The sequence below is a fragment of the Solanum stenotomum genome, chromosome 12 (assembly GCF_019186545.1).
Source record: "Solanum stenotomum isolate F172 chromosome 12, ASM1918654v1, whole genome shotgun sequence".
Classification (NCBI taxonomy): domain Eukaryota; kingdom Viridiplantae; phylum Streptophyta; class Magnoliopsida; order Solanales; family Solanaceae; genus Solanum; species Solanum stenotomum.
Genome location: NC_064293.1, coordinates 9,753,342 through 9,770,152, shown reverse-complemented (window position 1 = coordinate 9,770,152; position 16,811 = coordinate 9,753,342). Strand labels below are relative to the sequence as shown.

The window sequence follows — 16,811 nt, the reverse complement described above, 5'->3', positions numbered from 1 at the left end:
TGTGCAGAATATAACAAATCAGAATCTGAGCGCTCAATGTATGAATATCTTAAGGGGAGGTTGTATAGTGCTATTCCAACATTTTACATAAAAGAAGCAGAGCCTCATCTAGTAATGCGGTAAGTAAAATCAGAATAAACTATTTAGATTTGGGTAATTACTTTCTCAATGTCAATATTATCTTCCAGACCAATTTGGATCCGGATATGCTGAATGCTTGGAATTACCTTGGAATGTGTGTTGCTTACAACGGAGAGTGTAGTAGAGTTAAAGAGTGCTTTGAGAGATGTCTTGGAAAGGTTAAATTTCCCTTTCAAAGATATCCTCCTCTTAACTTCAAACGTTAGCTTCATGATGGTCCTTTTTATTTTATTTAACCGGAACACGTTTATGTTCTATGCCAACTATATGATCTTGAACTTGCACGTGCCCGAACTCTAATTAGTGCAAGTGGTGTTATTAATTCACTGAATACTCCTAGATTTGTCCGTTATACTCCAACTGTATTTGATTTTTTAAATATGATTCTACCTCCATTTCACAGGTGATCAAAACTTAGCAAATCATATTAAAGCCAACATCATGTCACTGACTTAGAGTTTCGCCAAAGCTCTGTGCGGCACTTGATAACTTACTCACTATTCTTTCAAGATCTTGTAAGCTCAAGTAAACCCTTTGAACTTAAGGTCGCTAAGAAATGTAAAGAAAGACTTAGGAAGTTTGGAAGAAGGCTTTGTATTAGCTTGGAAGATTTGCTTACAACTTGTGTGATGCTTTGCAAATGAATGCCCCATCTATTTATACTACAATCTAGGGGCTAAAATGTAATTTAAAATTACTTTACAAGTCCTTAAAGTATTTACACTTTGGTCTCTCTCTAGAATTCTCTACATATTCTAGGATGTTCCAAAGCCTTCTTGAAATATCTAAGGGATTCTAGAGTTCTCTATAAGCCTCTCCACAACTCTAGATTCTTCCGCCCTTATCCAGATGCAAAATTTGACTGGCAAAGCGGCGGGACATGACAGTCTCCCCCACCTGTTGATGCGACGACCGCGGTGCACTGCTGCAAAAACTCCTGGATTCGGTCTTTAAACTGCCACAAGTCTTCACATCTCTCCCATGTGGCCTCTGGAGTCTGTCCCTTCTAATGCACAAGGAACATGGCGCTGGCTTGTTGACCTCGCTTCTGTTTGGCTTGATAGTCTATAATAGCCTCAATCTCTCGGTTATGCGAGATGGTGATTGTTATGGGTGCTCGTCGTGATTGGTTTCGGCTAGGATCATCCTTGTCCTCATGGTACGGCTTGAGGACACTTACATGAAAAAATGGATGGATTTTGAAGTGTGGAGGTAACTCCACCTTATAAGAGATCTTGCCTACCTTGGCAATGATCCTGAATGGGTCTTCGTACTTCCGCACTAAGTTCTGATGAACACCCCTTAGTTCTTTAAACTTTCTTGGGTTGAACTTCACCAAGACCATGTCCCCAACTTGGTAGTCCGTGGGACGCTTCTTGCGGTCGGCAAACTTTTTCATCTTCTTCGCTGCCTTGTCCAAGTAGGATTTGGTAGTGTCAAGTTGCTCCTCCCATCCCTTGGCAAGATGGTAGGATCCCAAATTCTTCCCCTGGAAGGCGACTGGTAAAGAATGTGGAGTTTGAGGTTGTTGGCCAGTTGCCAACTCAAATAGGGTGCGCCCAGTGGACTCACTCCTTTGCAAATTGTAAGAGAATTGCGCCATGTCAAGGAGTTTGGCCCAGTCTTTCTAATGCGCACTCGCATAGTGCCTAAGATAGCACTCCAATAGGGCGTTAATACGCTCAGTTTGCGGTTGGAAACCCTTGGAGAAGTGAAGCTTCGTGTCAAGTATCTCGAATAGCTCCCTCCAAAAGTTCCCAGTGAAGCGGGGGTCTCGGTCACCGATGATATGCTTCGGCAGCCCCCAATACTTCACCACATTCTTGAAAAATAATCACTACTAGAATTCTGTTGTTTGCCGACTGCAAAATTGGTCGGAATGTAATTGGAAAATGGAGTTTTCCGATGACTTTCCGACTACTTTTGAGTAGTGGAAGACTGTGCGTCGGAAAATACTTGCCAACTACAGCAGTCGGCATTCGCCGACTACCGTAGTCACTATATATAAATTAAAACCCGATCATTAAAGTACCTAAACTGCCGACTACGGTATTCGGAACGATAGTAAAATAATATTTTATTAATTTAAATACTATCGACTATTGTAGTCAGAATACTTATTAAATAATAATTTATTAATTTAATAACGCCAACTATGGTTGTCATAACAGTTATTTAATTAAATAATTAATTATATATATGTTGATCATTGTAGTCGACAATTATTAATCATTTCAGTACTCTTCCGACTACTATAGTCGGTATAAATAATTAATTTATAACTATTTAGGTGATCTTCCGACTACTGTAGTCGGCATTTGTAATTTTCTAAAAAAATTATATAAGAAAGCTATATTCTTAATATATAGAAAAATGTTTTTTTATTTTGGAACACCACCTGCTAAATTATAGTACCATCCATAAAAATTCAACGTAACAATAAAATCAAACATCTAATAAATTCCTCAACATTCAAATTCCACTTGATTCACAGATTCACAATGTAGTCTAAAAGTTCAAGTATCATCAAAATCAAGTCTAATAAGTATTAAGTTGTTAATCAAAACGGAAGTAAATAGTTTAAAACAAGTCTAAATGTCATAGAAAAATTTCTAAACAACCAGAACATAATTTACTCTTCATCAGAGTCGGTCTCTTCTTCGCCATCATCAGATTCAACCATATGTTTCTCCATGAACTTCTGCACTTTAGCATAGTTAGCTTCAGATAATTGAAGTCGTTCTGTTAGCATTCAAATCTATCTTCGCATTGCTTCCATTTCTTCTGAAGTTTGAGAAGTAGAAGCACCAGACAACAACGGTGATGGATGACATGAGGAAGGCTGTGCTCCAAGCCCGTAAACTCTGCCTTTCTTCACACCTCCTGCAACATTTGTCCATATTAAAGTAATATCATCAGATGTTAGTTGGGTTGTGGAACCATCCTCAGAAGTAGGTTGTGTTTGACGCCATCTGTCCAAGCTTCTTTGAAATCCAACCTGAAATAAACGTTAAATAATCAATAACCCCATTTCTTTAAGACATAATACATAGTTAAGTAAGACAAGATCAATATTGGCAACTTCTCTCTAAGTCCTCTTTCCTCTCTCTACTATGACTAAAGCTGACCCACCGCTTACGACCCTCCACATCAGCAGGTAGTGGTGATTATGCTTGGCGTGTTTTTGAAGAGATAGAGAATAAGAATTCAGTATCTGCTCACTACTTGGTATTTGGTATGCCATTGTTGTCAATGGAGTTGAACCTAATCTAAGTATGGAAAAGGAAGTACCAACAGTAGAACATATTATGTGTTCTTTTCTCATATTCTATAGAGACTCTGCAGAATCAAAGTATTGGAAGAGGAGTATCTTAACTACTGCTTAATTTCCAGCACATCCCATAACTCCCGCATGGACCAGAGAGAACAAAAACATGAACACTTCACAATGATACACATGCACCCAAATTACTGGCACTACCACTGAAAATTTCTTTTCATAGTATGCACATATAGCATATTGCATATCTGTACAATACAACCAAAAATCTCACCCAGAAATTAAAGAATCAAACCTAACCTAGAAGATGGTTCACAGACATACCTATCGAAAGCGGCATAGTTATGCCACCACAGCCAATCAACACAGATTGTCAAGACTCTTGGTGGAAAGCTAATTTACCAGACCACTAAGAAGAGAGTCAGAAACCCTAAATGTCCAGTTACTGGGAAGAGAATATATATGCCACTGCAATTTATATAGTAAGCATTATCATTGCTCTGTTTTGTGCTCTATATGTGAGTAGCGGCATAGTTACGCCACCAAATCCAATCAACACAGATTGTCAAAACTCTTGGTGGAAAGCTAATTTACCAGACCACTAAGAAGAGAGTCAGCAACCCTAAATGTCCAGTTACTGGGAAGAGAATATATATGCCACTGCAATTTATATAGCAAGCATTATCATTGCTCTGTTTTGTGCTCTATATGTGAGTTACTGTATCAATCACATGTTTTAGTTTCCTCATTTTGGCGTTTGACAAACTTTGCCATTGTTTGTCTCATCTATATTTTCTACTTGCCCTAAGCAGCTAATAAGGAATTAGATGATTATGTGGAATTTATACATACTTTATGTGGAACCTGGCTTTCAGATGAGTTCTAGTAAAGACTGCATTCTTACCATCATTCATGTTTCACTTTTTAGTTGAGTAGAGAGCCATTTTCATCACGTCTAAGAAACTGGAAAAAAAAAGGTGCTAGAAATATAGCAAGTCTTTCTATACAAACACCCTTGATACAATTTCCAAAAGATTCAATCCAGGGAGAGTATAAAGTATGCACAAAATAAATGACATCTCCCACTTTTCGAATTCATAGTATAAAAATATGTCAGCAACTACAAGTATGTACGAAATGCTACAACATATCAGACAATTCACTGGAAAAATAAACAGATGGTTGGTTTCATGGTACTGACCTCATAAATTTTTTCTTTTATAATTGTCCATATTCGTTCATGTTCTATTTTGTCAACGAATAAAATCAAGGAGCCTTCAACACACAAAATAAAGGTTATTCATCAAACAAAACACAAACAGAAATAAATTACAAGAAATATAACCCTTAAAATAGGAAATATTTACAATATTTAATAAATCAACTAGATAACAAACATCACAAAATATCACATGAATTATTACATGTCAATAGTCTAGTAATTTTGAGTTGTCAAGTTCATATTCTATAGTGATGATAAAGTTAACCTTACAATTTTCACAGCTGATATATCATTAATGCCAACGTACAGTTATAGAAACACAATACAAATGGTTCTTACGCAAAATTTACCCCATTTCACCCCAGTTTGGTTCCTGGAATTCTTCTTTTCACCAACTTACAGTCGTTGAACACGGAGTGCTATACAATTTTTGTACAGGAAACCAAAATTCTCAACAGTCCTGCAATTTTTCTGCAGTCCACATAGCTGCATTCCGAGAAATTTAGTGAGTGCTTGATCCTACCTCAACCTGCACAACATCCACCCTTCTTAACAGCGGTTAACATGTAATTTAGTAGTGACTGGTAAAGAGGAACGGGTGGTTGATTCGAGTAATAGGATGCATTGATGGCAATGGAACGTCCAGTTGCACACCAATTCAACACCCACAAGTGAGCTAATTAAGTTTTAGTAGCTTACAACTAACAGAACTTGTACATGAAAACTAAAAATAGTAGAAAGGAAATCACTAGCCAAGAAAGTGATGTTAATTGCTATTATGGATTTTATGAGTGGCGTAGAAATCACATCACACCAACTAGAGATATGTGGTTCTATATATTCCTTATGTCACTTTATCATGGATTGATCTTAAGATTACTCAGCAGCTAGGTTTACTTGTTTCTTTTGTCCAAGTACAAGCAATTCCGAAGGAGAAAAAACAATGTGAAAGCTGTGAGATGGCAAAAGTGAAGTTGCTTGGTTTTTCCCCTTTTGGTATATCAAGATTGCAATACGTTCTCCAATATGATTTGATTCTCAACTGTTGTCTGGTCATCATCTTCCTCAATTGAAGTTCTAATCGATTCTCAAAGCAGGGACATTCTAAACAATAACTTTAACTATTTTTGTTCCTCCTCATCCTCTAATAATGGTTTCTATCCTCCTCCACCTAATCATGAATATTTTACTACTACTGCTGATGCTCGTACTTTCTCGACTCCCCAGGATATTGATGAAACTCAATTGATTCTCAACCTTACCCTTTGTTTGTAACAGAAATTTACTATTATATGTATTTATCCTTTTCCTGCTAGCTCTTATTAGTTAAGCGGAAACTTTCGGTATTTTTATCTTCTTCTTCTTTAGAATAGCAAGCAACTGAAGGTGTTTCTGATGGTTTTTGTTATCAAACGTCTTATCTCCACTTACAAAGCGTGTGCTTTTTTCAAGTATTCTTAAAATTATTGACGGAGGTTTGGGGATCTATTTTTATTACCATTCTAGAACATGATTTGCTGGTCAAAAGGATTCAAGTAACCACTCTGGAAAGGTGTATAAGAAAACTCAAATGATAGTATACAAGTTCAAATGCCACAATCTTTCCCCTCAAGACCATGCTCCTGTCTAGGGATTCAAGCATAGATTTCTAGGTAGTAGATGGATAAATGAGGTAGCAAGTATAGTTAAAGATGAAGCGAATGGATATACCACACAACGGTTATAAGCTACTCACAAATATCATTTAAATCACAAACATGAGACACAACGACATCAAGGATTCTTCATCACATAAACGAGGTACAATTTCACCGGCCGGCAACTCCAGACTCAATTCGGAGTCTGTGGCCTTATAACAATATCCACTACACTAATTTCATCACTATTTCAATAGGACCATCTCTTCAAAAGAGATGCACGAAAAATAACACCCAACTGAAGGTGTTACCCCACGATTTGAACACAAGCAGCAAACAATCGATTACGAGCAAGTATCCTATATAGTTTCTTTTTCACTAAAACTAGAAAGGAAAAAGTTTACAGTACCTCAATGGAAATTGTGATGCAGATTGAGGAGGAGGAGAGTCCCAGCTAGGAGATGGAGGCTGTTGAGAGGTGTACCTTAGGCTTGCTTAGTGGTACCTAGCCGTTATGTTGGTTAGATTGTTGTCCTCTTTTTGCTTTTGCCCTTAAGTTATTCTATTTATACTTTGGACCCCATAATTGTTAGAAAGGTCCCTATCTAGTCCTCTTACTTTTTCTGCAGAAATAGTACTGTATGTTCCTTATCTCTTAACGAGGAGGATAGTGAGTCATCTAGGGTTAAGGTACTATATATTGTAATGTTCTTCTTATTAACATTACCAATGAAATATACCCTAGCCGTAATTAGCTAGTTTCAGCTTAACTTCTTCTTTTTATTTTTCATTGTTAGTTACTGTTCCATTGCTAAGTCCCAACTCTTCTATTCTGCATCATTTGGTATCAGAGCACTTTCTTGAGCTCTGTGGTATCTAGTTATGGGTTCTGAGGTGAATGACATCAAATCCATGTTTGAGAGGATGACAACAGAGATTGCTAACCTTACTGTTAGACAAACTCAATTGGAAAACCAACATGAGAAGGCCTTTGGTGAACTTAAAGAATCTTTGGATGAAGTGAGAAGGTTTGATAGAGGAAAGAGTGTTAAGGGTCAAGATGGCAGTGGGGAGATTTACACTCCCTCTGGGAATCCAATGGCATGGGTACCTCCCCCTGCAGGGAGACCAACTATGCCTCCTTACTCCCCAACAGGATATCCTTTAGGAGTAAACTTCATGCCCCAAAATTCTGCTAATATGGGTCAGAATTCTCATACCCNTTCCTTATAGTTTTGGTGTCTATGCGATGAATGAATGCTAAGAGGCTTGTATTAGACCTCTTCGAGGTCGAGTACGCCGGTTACGACTAGGGGGTGCTCCTGGGTCGTGACATTTATACTGTTTTACAATCTATATATATATCGCATGCGTCTTATTGCTTTATATATTGAGTTCAGTTAATCATGAGTCGTACAGAGCCGGGGTAAGTGTTCTCTTGTAATTCCTTTCAAGCTTAAGTTGTGTTTTGGCTTTCCCACTCGCATACTCGTACATTCCATGTACTGACGCCAGTTGGCCTGCATCGTTTGATGATGCAGATTCAGGTACCCCGGATCAGCAGCCTGCTAGTCGTTGATCCAGCTGAGCACTCCAGAGTCAGTGGTGAGCCTCCTTGCATTCTGGAGGACTCAATTATTTTGTGTTCTTAGTTTTTGTCTTATTAGGATGTTGCAGGGTCTGTCCCAACATCCATCTCAGTATTTCTTAGAGGCTTCATAGACAGACAGTTAGTCCGCTAGTTTTGAGTCTCTTATCTATGTATATATGTAAATATCCTATTTTGAGATTCGGGTTGCCTTATGGCCATATTTTATAAGTTAAGTTGTTTTGAAATATTGCATTTCTTTGAGTTATTCTGTTGAGTTAGGTTTCCGTTGAGTTAAGAAAGCCAGGCCAAGGGTTCGCTTGGGGCCAGAAATGGTCTCCGGGTGCCGGTCCCGCCCAGGGTGTAGGCTCGGGGCGTGACAACCCTATAATTGTTAGAAAGGTCCCTATCTAGTCCTTTTACTTTTTTCTGCAGTAATAGTACTGTATGTTCCTTATCTCTTAAGGAGGAGGATAGTGAGTCATCTAGGGTTAAGGTACTATATATTGTAATGTTCTTCTTATTAACATTATCAATGAAATATGCCCTAGCCGTAATTAGCTAGTTTCAGCTTAACTTCTTCTTTTTATTCTTCATTGTTAGTTACTATTCCATTGCTAAGTCCCAGCTCTTCTATTCTGCATCATTTGGTATCAGAGCACTTTCTTGAGGTCTGTGGTATCTAGTTATGGGTTCTGAGATGAATGAAATCAAATCTATGTTTGAGAGGATGACAATAGAGGTTGCTAACCTTACTGTTAAACAAACTCAATGGGAAAGCCAACATGAGAAGGTCTTTGGTGAGCTTAAAGAATCTTTGGATGAAGTGAGAAGGTTTGATAGAGGAAAGAGTGTTGAGGGTCGAGATGGCAGTGGGGAGATTTACACTCCCTTTGGGAATCCAATGGCATGGTACCTCCCCCTGCAGGGGGACCAACTATGCCTCCTTACTCCCCATTAGGATATCCTTTAGGAGTAAACTTCATGCCCCAAAGTTTTGCTAACATAGGTCATAACTCTCATTCCCTTCCAATTGGCCAAGCACCGGTGGGAACACAAGGAGGAGATGGTGCTACAGGACCATCTATGCAGACCAATCATCACCATGGTGATCTAACTATGACAAGAATGACAAAGTTTGAGTTCTCTCATTTTAATGGCACTAACTTGAGAGCTTGGCTGTGCAAGGTGGAGCAGTTTTTTTCCTTGGATGAGATAGATTACAGTCAAAGTGTTAAAGTGGCTTCCATTCATTTTGATGACATAGCCATTGAGTGGCATTTGGCTTACATTAGAAGCAGGACCCACCTTCCCCTTCCTTCTTGGGAGGAATATGTATATATATTGATGGATAGGTTTGGAGTTGAGTATGCAGACCCCATGTCTAAGTTAAAGCTGGTTAAACAAAATGGCCTTGTAGAAGATTATCAAAAAGAATTTGACAGGATCATGACAAGGTTGGTTCTACTTCCAGAATATGCAATCAGTGCCTTTATCACTGGGCTGAAACCAGAGATAGGGTTCACTGTAAAGAACCATAGGCCTTATTCATTACCCCAGGCATACCAACTGGCAAGAAACACTGAAGCTCAGGTGAACGCCCAACTCAGGTTGGCTAAATCTTCGATGTACAGTGGGGGATCTAGCCAAAACAAGGGAGCATTCCTTGGGGTTAGTAACAGGGGAGTCACTAATAGGAAGGAGTATCAGTCCCCAAAGAGGGATCACAATGTGAGCCTCAATAGAAGCAACACTAGGAGACTCACTCCAGCTGAGATGAGTGAAAAAAGACAAAAGGGCCTCTGCTTCTTTTGTGATGAGAAGTTTGTCCCTGGTCACAAATGTAATGCTGCTAAACAACTATACTTGCTAGAGGTATGTGATGAAGAAGAACCAGAAGAAGAGCCTGAACCAGATGTCCAAGAGGTACTTGAAGTGGAAGCTGAAGGTGTGGAGAAGTGTGAGATCTCCATTCATGCCTTGAATGGAATTCTGGGATTTCACACACTTAGGGTGGTGGGGTACAATGAAAAAAGACCCCTTAATATTCTCATAGATCCCGGTAGCACTCACAACTTCATTGATGAAGAAGTAGCCAGACAGTTAGAGCTTGAGGTGCTAATGGTCAGACCTCAGTCCATCAATGTTGCAGATGGGGGCAACAGACAGACCACTGAGATGTGCAAGGGTCTTCCCTGGATGATGCAACGGACACACCTTTGTGGATAACTTCTTATTGCTTCCTTTGAGATCTTGTGATATGATCTTAGGGGTGCAGTGGCTGTTACCCTTGGGAGACCTCCAACTGAACTTCCAAAAACTCACCTTGGCATTTATGTACCAAGGTCAGAAGGTGCAGTTGCAGGGAAATAAGGAGAATACCAGGATGGTTAATGCCAAGGGGTTGGATAAAATGACTCAAAATGGTGGACAATTGTTCATGATTAGAGTCTTGCCTACAGAAGACTCAATAGTAGAAACAGAAACAACAAGAGAAATACACCCTGGAATTATAACATTGACTGAGGAGTTCCATCTGTTATTTAGTGAACCAAAACAACTTCCTCCTTCCAGGTCCACTTTTGATCACATGATTCCATTGCAAAATGATAGTAACCCATTGAACAATAGACCTTACAGGTATTCCTCAAGGCAAAAGGACATCATTGAACAACTAGTCCAAGAAATGCTTGACCAAGGCATAGTACAACCAAGTTGTAGCCCTTATGCCTTACCTGTGGTGCTAGTGGGAAAGAAGGATGGCTCTTGGAGATTGTGTGTGGATTACAGGGCATTGAACAAGATCACCATCAAAGACAAGTTTCCTATTCCTATCATTGAGGAATTGTTGGATGAGTTGGGAGGTTCAAGGGTTTATACTAAGCTAGACTTAAGGTCAGGCTATCACCAGATAAGAATGGCCCAAGCAGATGTGCAGAAGATTGCCTTCAGGACACACACAGGTCACTTTGAATACCTAGTGATGCCCTTTGGTCTCACAAATGCTCCCTCTAGCTTCCAGGGACTTATGAACCATGTATTCAAGGACCATCTTAGGAAATTCATCTTAGTTTTCTTTGATGACATCCTTGTCTATAGTCAGAACATGAAGGAGCATCTACAACACTTGAGAGTTGTCTTTGACTTATTGATCAAACACCAGCTCTTAGTCAGGAAAAGCAAATGTTCTTTTGGATCTTCTAAGGTGGAATACCTAGGACACTTCATTTCTGCTGAAGGTGTGGCCACTGATCCTAAGAAGATTGTTGCTGTTCAAGAATGGCCAACTCCTAAATCTGTGAAAGAGTTGAGGGGATTCTTGGGGTTGGCCGGTTACTACAGAAGATTTATAAGAAGGTACGGTTGGATAAGCAAGCCCCTGACTGATCTTCTTAAGAAGGAAGGGTTTGTCTGGAATGACAAGGCAACAATGGCTTTAAACCAACTCAAGAGAGCTTTGATAAGTGCACCTGTACTCAGCTTGTCTAGCAGCACACTACAGTTTGTAGTGGAGACTGATGCCTGTGACACTGGAATTGGAGCAGTCTTGATGCAAGAAGGGCATCCTCTAGCTTATCTAAGCAAGGGACTAGCACCTAGGCATCAAGTTTTGTCTGTGTATGACAAGGAATTACTAGCTTTGGTCCTGGCAGTAACCAAATTGTCCCAATATCTTTTAGGGAGACAATTTGTAGTAAGAACAGACCAGAAGGCCCTAAAGTTTTTACTGGATCAGAAGTTACACACAGGTACACAGATGAAATGGATAGCCAAACTAATGCAATTTGACTTCCAGATTGAATACAAGAAGGGAAGAGAGAATAAGGCTGCTGATTCTCTCTCCAGGGTGCCAGCAACACATTTATTCTTGCTGTCTATTATCCGTGTGGAAATTAACCTTTTCCATAGGATCAAGACCAGCTGGGAGGGAGATGATACGTTAAAGGAAGTCATCCAGAAGATAATAGATCAAGGGGAGGGCCAAAAAGGGTTTACTTATTACAATCAGCAGCTCAGAAGGTATGGTAAGATAGTGGTAGGCCAGGATGAGCAACTCAGGCAAGACATAATGCAAATTTGGCATAATAGAACCAGTAGTGGTCACTCAGGAATGGAAAACACATATAGGAGAATATCCCAGCTATTCTACTGGAAGAATTTGAGAGATGACATTAACCAGTATGTTAGAAGTTGTTCTATATGCCAAAGGAGCAAGTATGATGCTGCAACATCACCAGGCCTCATGCAGCCACTAGCTATTCCTACATCAGCTTGGTCCAACATTAGCATGGACTTCATTGAGGGCCTTCCAGAGTTAAAAGGAAAAACTACCATCATGGTAGTAGTTGATAGGCTGACTAAAAACAGTCATTTCATAGCTTTAAGCCACCCTTATACAGCTGCTACTGTTGCACAAGCCTTCCTGGATCAGGTCTTCAAACTTTATGGCATGCCTGAGAACATAGTGAGTGACAGGGATACCATATTCATCAGTAGGTTTTGGCAAGAGCTATTCTCAGCACATGGAGCCACCTTGAGCACTTCAACTGCTTACCATCCTCAAACTGATGGTCAGACTGAAGTGTTAAACAGGACTCTTGAGACCTACCTTAGATGTTATTGTAGTGNAACACATATAGGAGAATATCCCAGCTATTCTACAGGAAGAATTTGAGAGATGTCATTAACCAGTATGTTAGAAGTTGTTCTATATGCCAAAGGAGCAAGTATGATGCTGCAGCATCACCAGGCCTCATGCAGCCACTAGCTATTCCTACATCAGCTTGGTCCAACATTAGCATGGACTTCATTGAGGGCCTTCCAAAGTCAAAAGGAAAAAATACCATCATGGTAGTAGTTGATAGGTTGACTAAAAACAGTCATTTCATAGCTTTAAGCCACCCTTATACAACTGCTACTGTTGCACAAGCCTTCCTGGATCAGGTCTTCAAACTTCATGGCATGCCTGAGAACATAGTGAGTGACAGGGATCCCATATTCATCAATAGGTTTTGGCAAGAGCTATTCTCAGCACATGGAGCCACCTTGAGCACTTCAACTGCTTACCATCCTCAAACTGATGGTCAGATTGAAGTGTTAAACAGGACTCTTGAGACCTACCTTAGATGTTATTGTAGTGACATCCAAAAAGATTGGTCCATTTATTTGCCCATGGCAGAATAGTGGTACAACACCACATTCCACTCTGCTATCCAGACCACTTCATATGAAGCATTATATGGGCAGCCCCCACCCATACATTTGCCCTACATGGCTGGTGACTCTATTGATGAAGAAGTAGATAGAAGTCTGGTCACCAGGGAGCTCAAGACCCAATTACTCAGATTTCATTTGCATAGAGCTCAACAAAGAATGCAATCTTTGGCCAATAAAGGGAGAAGTGACAGGCAATTACAGGTTGGAGATTGGGTCTATCTCAAAATACAACCGTATAGATAGACTACTGTGTCTAACCAGTCATTCACCAAGCTATCAACCAAGTTTTATGGTCCTTATCAAGTGATTCAAAAGGTGGGGCCAGTAGCTTACAAGCTCCTCTTACCTCCTCAAATATCTATCCACCCCACATTTCATGTCTCTCAGCTGAAGCTATGCCATGAGGTGCCTGCTCAGTTCACTCACCCACCCACTGTTGACCCTGCTAGTCCTTACTGTGAGGAGCCAAGGTGCATCCTAGAAAGAAGGATGATCAAAAAGGGAAATAAGGCTGTGGCTCAACTCTTGATACATTGGAAGAACATGTCTAAAGAGCAAGCCACTTGGGAAGATTATCATGTGATCAAGACAAGGTTCCCTTCATTCTTCCTTGAGGACAAGGAAGTTTCTAAGGAAGGAGTAATGATGCAGATTGAGGAGGAGGAGAGTCCCAGCTAAGAGATGGAGGTTTTTGAGAGGTGTACCTTAGGCTTTCTTAGTGGTACCTAGCCGTTATGTTGGTTAGATTGTTGTCCTCTTTTTGCTTTTGCCCTTAAGTTATGCTATTTATACTTTGGACCCCATAATTGTTAGAAAGGTCCCTATCTAGTCCTTTTACTTTTTCTGCAAAAATAGTACTGTATGTGCCTTATCTCTTAAGGAGGAGGATAGTGAGTCATCTAGGGTTAAGGTACTATATATTGTAATGTTCTTCTTATTAACATTACCAATGAAATATACCCTAGCCGTAATTAGCTAGTTTCAGCTTAACTTCTTCTTTTTATTTTTCATTGTTAGTTACTGTTCCATTGCTAAGTCCCAACTCTTCTATTCTGCATCAAATTGAAACTAAAACCCTACACACTCAAAATTATTGAAATTAAAACCCTAAAGAGGAAGGAGAAATTACAGTACCTCGTTCACAGATTCGAATGCTAAGCCAAATTGAAATCCAGTAGCTGAGGGAGAGGCGACACCAGTATCATCTTTGAGAGACGACGCTGGCAACCTCTGCTGAGCCCAAACTGATTTGATAAAAGCGACTTTTTTTCTAATAAAATAGTCTTTTTCTAACTAAGGAGTGATTTTAAAATAATAACTATTACAGTAAATGAAAAATAAAATTAATTTTAAACTAAAAAAAGTATTGTAAAAGGGCCGACTACCGTAGTCACTAGTTGATAATATTTTTAAAATTATTTAAATAAGTTTCCGATTACTGTAATCGGTAACTGATTAATTATTTTTTTGACTTCATTTCACTGAACTTTCTGACTTTAGTAGTCGAAATCATAGTCAAGTAAAATTATTAAAAATTAGAAAAATATAAATTTTAATTTTCCGATTACAGTAGTCGGAAAAAAAAATCTAACATACCGATTGCACATTTGTAGTCAGAAAGTAACTTATTTCTAGTAGTGAATCGAGCAGCCTCCTTAGCGGTGCAACCGGCGGTGGCGGGCATGAAGCTAGCATACTTCGAAAATCTATCCACCACGACCATGATTGTCCCATACCCGTCGGAGTTAGGCCAGGAAGTGATTAAATCCATGGTCACACTTTCCCATGGGCGTTCTGCTATGGGTAGTGGCTCTAATAGTCCTCCTGGTTGCCTTTGCTCCGCCTGTCTTGTTGACACACTAGACAAATCTGCACATAGCACTCGATGTCGTCCCGTATGCATGACCAATAATAAATCACCTCAATTAACGCCCTTGTTTGTCGCTACCCCGGATGCCCGGCCAACGGTGTATCATGGCTTTCCTTAATAATTCGCCGCCTGATAGACCTGAACTTGGGTACGTAGACCCTCAGACTGACAGTAAGCAAAAGGCCATATTTTACCCAAAAGCGCCTTGTCTTGCCTTGGGCATCCAACTCCATAAGCTTCTTGGCCTCGGGATCATGTTGCATGCCATCCTTGATTTCGTCTTGAATGTCATAATGGGCTGTAGTGATGACAACAAGCTCGGTCTTCCTACTTAGTGCGTCGGCCACTACGTTGCCTCTTCCTGGCTTGTACTCTAAGATGTAGTCAAATTCAACTAGAAAATCTTGCCACGTAGCTTGCTTCAGAGTGATCTTCTTTTGCGATTAGAAGTAGTTAGTGGCCATGTTGTCTGTCTTGACCACGAACTTGGAGTCTAGTAAGTAGTGTCTCTACGTGCGTAGGCAATGTACGATGGCCATAATCTCTTTCTCCTGCACGGTGTAACGTTGTTCGATCTCATTCAACTTGCGGCTCTCAAATGCTATTGGGTGTCTATCTTGCATTAAGACTCCCACAATGGTGAAACTGAGGCATCCATATGTACCTCAAAGGTTTTTGAAAAGTCGGGCAGCGTTAAGACCCGCTCTTCTGTCACTGCAGCCTTGAAACTCTCGAACGCCTTTTGGCACTCCTCGCTCCAAACCCACAACTTATTCTTCTTCAATAACTCGGTCAGTGGAGCGGCTTTAGCGGAGTAGCCACTTATGAACCTGTGATAATAGTTCGCAAATCTAAGAAACAATCTTAGTTCGGTCACCTTTGTGGGCGCCTCCTACTCTTGGATCGCCCAGATTTTGGCATTGTCCATTCGTAGTTCACCCTGACTGATGATATGGCCCAAGAAATGCACCTCATGTTGGGCAAACTCATATTTCTCCCGCTTGATATATAGTTGGTTCTCCCGTAAGAGTTGGAAAACTTTCTTCAAGTGCTCTACATGCTCCTCCAAGGTGTTACTGTAGATGACTATGTCATCCAAGTAAACCACCACGAACTGATCCAAGTAGGGATGGAAGATCTTGTTCATTAGCGTGCAAAAAGTGACGGGTGCATTGGTTAAGCTGAAAGGCATCACCAACCACTCAAAAGCTCCATATCTTGTCACGCACGCTGTCTTTGGTTCATCCCCCTCCGCGATACGCACCTGGTAGTAGCCTTTTCGNNTTTAGCGGAGTAGCCACTTATGAACCTGCGATAATAGTTCGCAAGTCGAAGAAACAATCTTAGTTCAGTCACCTTTGTGGGCGCCTCCTACTCTTGGGTCGCCAGGATTTTGGCATTGTCCATTCGTAGTTCACCCTGACTGATGATATGGCCCAAGAAATGCACCTCATGTTGGGCAAACTCACACTTCTCCCGCTTGATATATAGTTGGTTCTCCCGTAAGAGTTGGAAAGCTTTTTTCAAGTGCTCTACATGCTTCTCCAAGGTGTTACTGTAGATGACTATGTCATCCAAGTAAACCACCACTAACTGATCCAAGTAGGGATGGAAGATCTTGTTCATTAGCGTGCAAAAGGTGGCTGGTGCGTTGGTTAAGCTGAAAGGTATCACCAACTACTCAAAAGCTCCATATCTTGTCACGCACGCTGTCTTTGGTTCATCCCCCTCCGTGATACGCACCTGGTAGTAGCCTTTTCGGAGATCCACCTTGGTGAAGTACTTGGCCTATCCAAGTCTATCAAACAAATCTGCAATGAGCGGGATAGGGTACTTGTTCTTAATTGTTACCTTAT

The 16,811-nt window shown here is 40.3% G+C and overlaps 1 long non-coding RNA gene across 2 annotated transcripts; it reads right to left on the bottom strand.

The window, feature by feature from the left end:
• Nucleotides 1–2,610: 2,610 nt before the first annotated feature.
• Nucleotides 2,611–14,346, bottom strand: LOC125849040 (uncharacterized). 2 transcript variants are annotated; one of them, XR_007444581.1, is made up of 4 exons: nucleotides 14,220–14,346; nucleotides 4,983–5,172; nucleotides 4,623–4,696; nucleotides 2,611–3,139 (listed from the first exon to the last, which is right to left on the bottom strand). It is a non-coding gene; the product is annotated as an uncharacterized LOC125849040 (long non-coding RNA). The 2 variants fall into 2 exon arrangements; XR_007444580.1 differs by lacking the exon at nucleotides 4,623–4,696.
• Nucleotides 14,347–16,811: the final 2,465 nt, after the last annotated feature.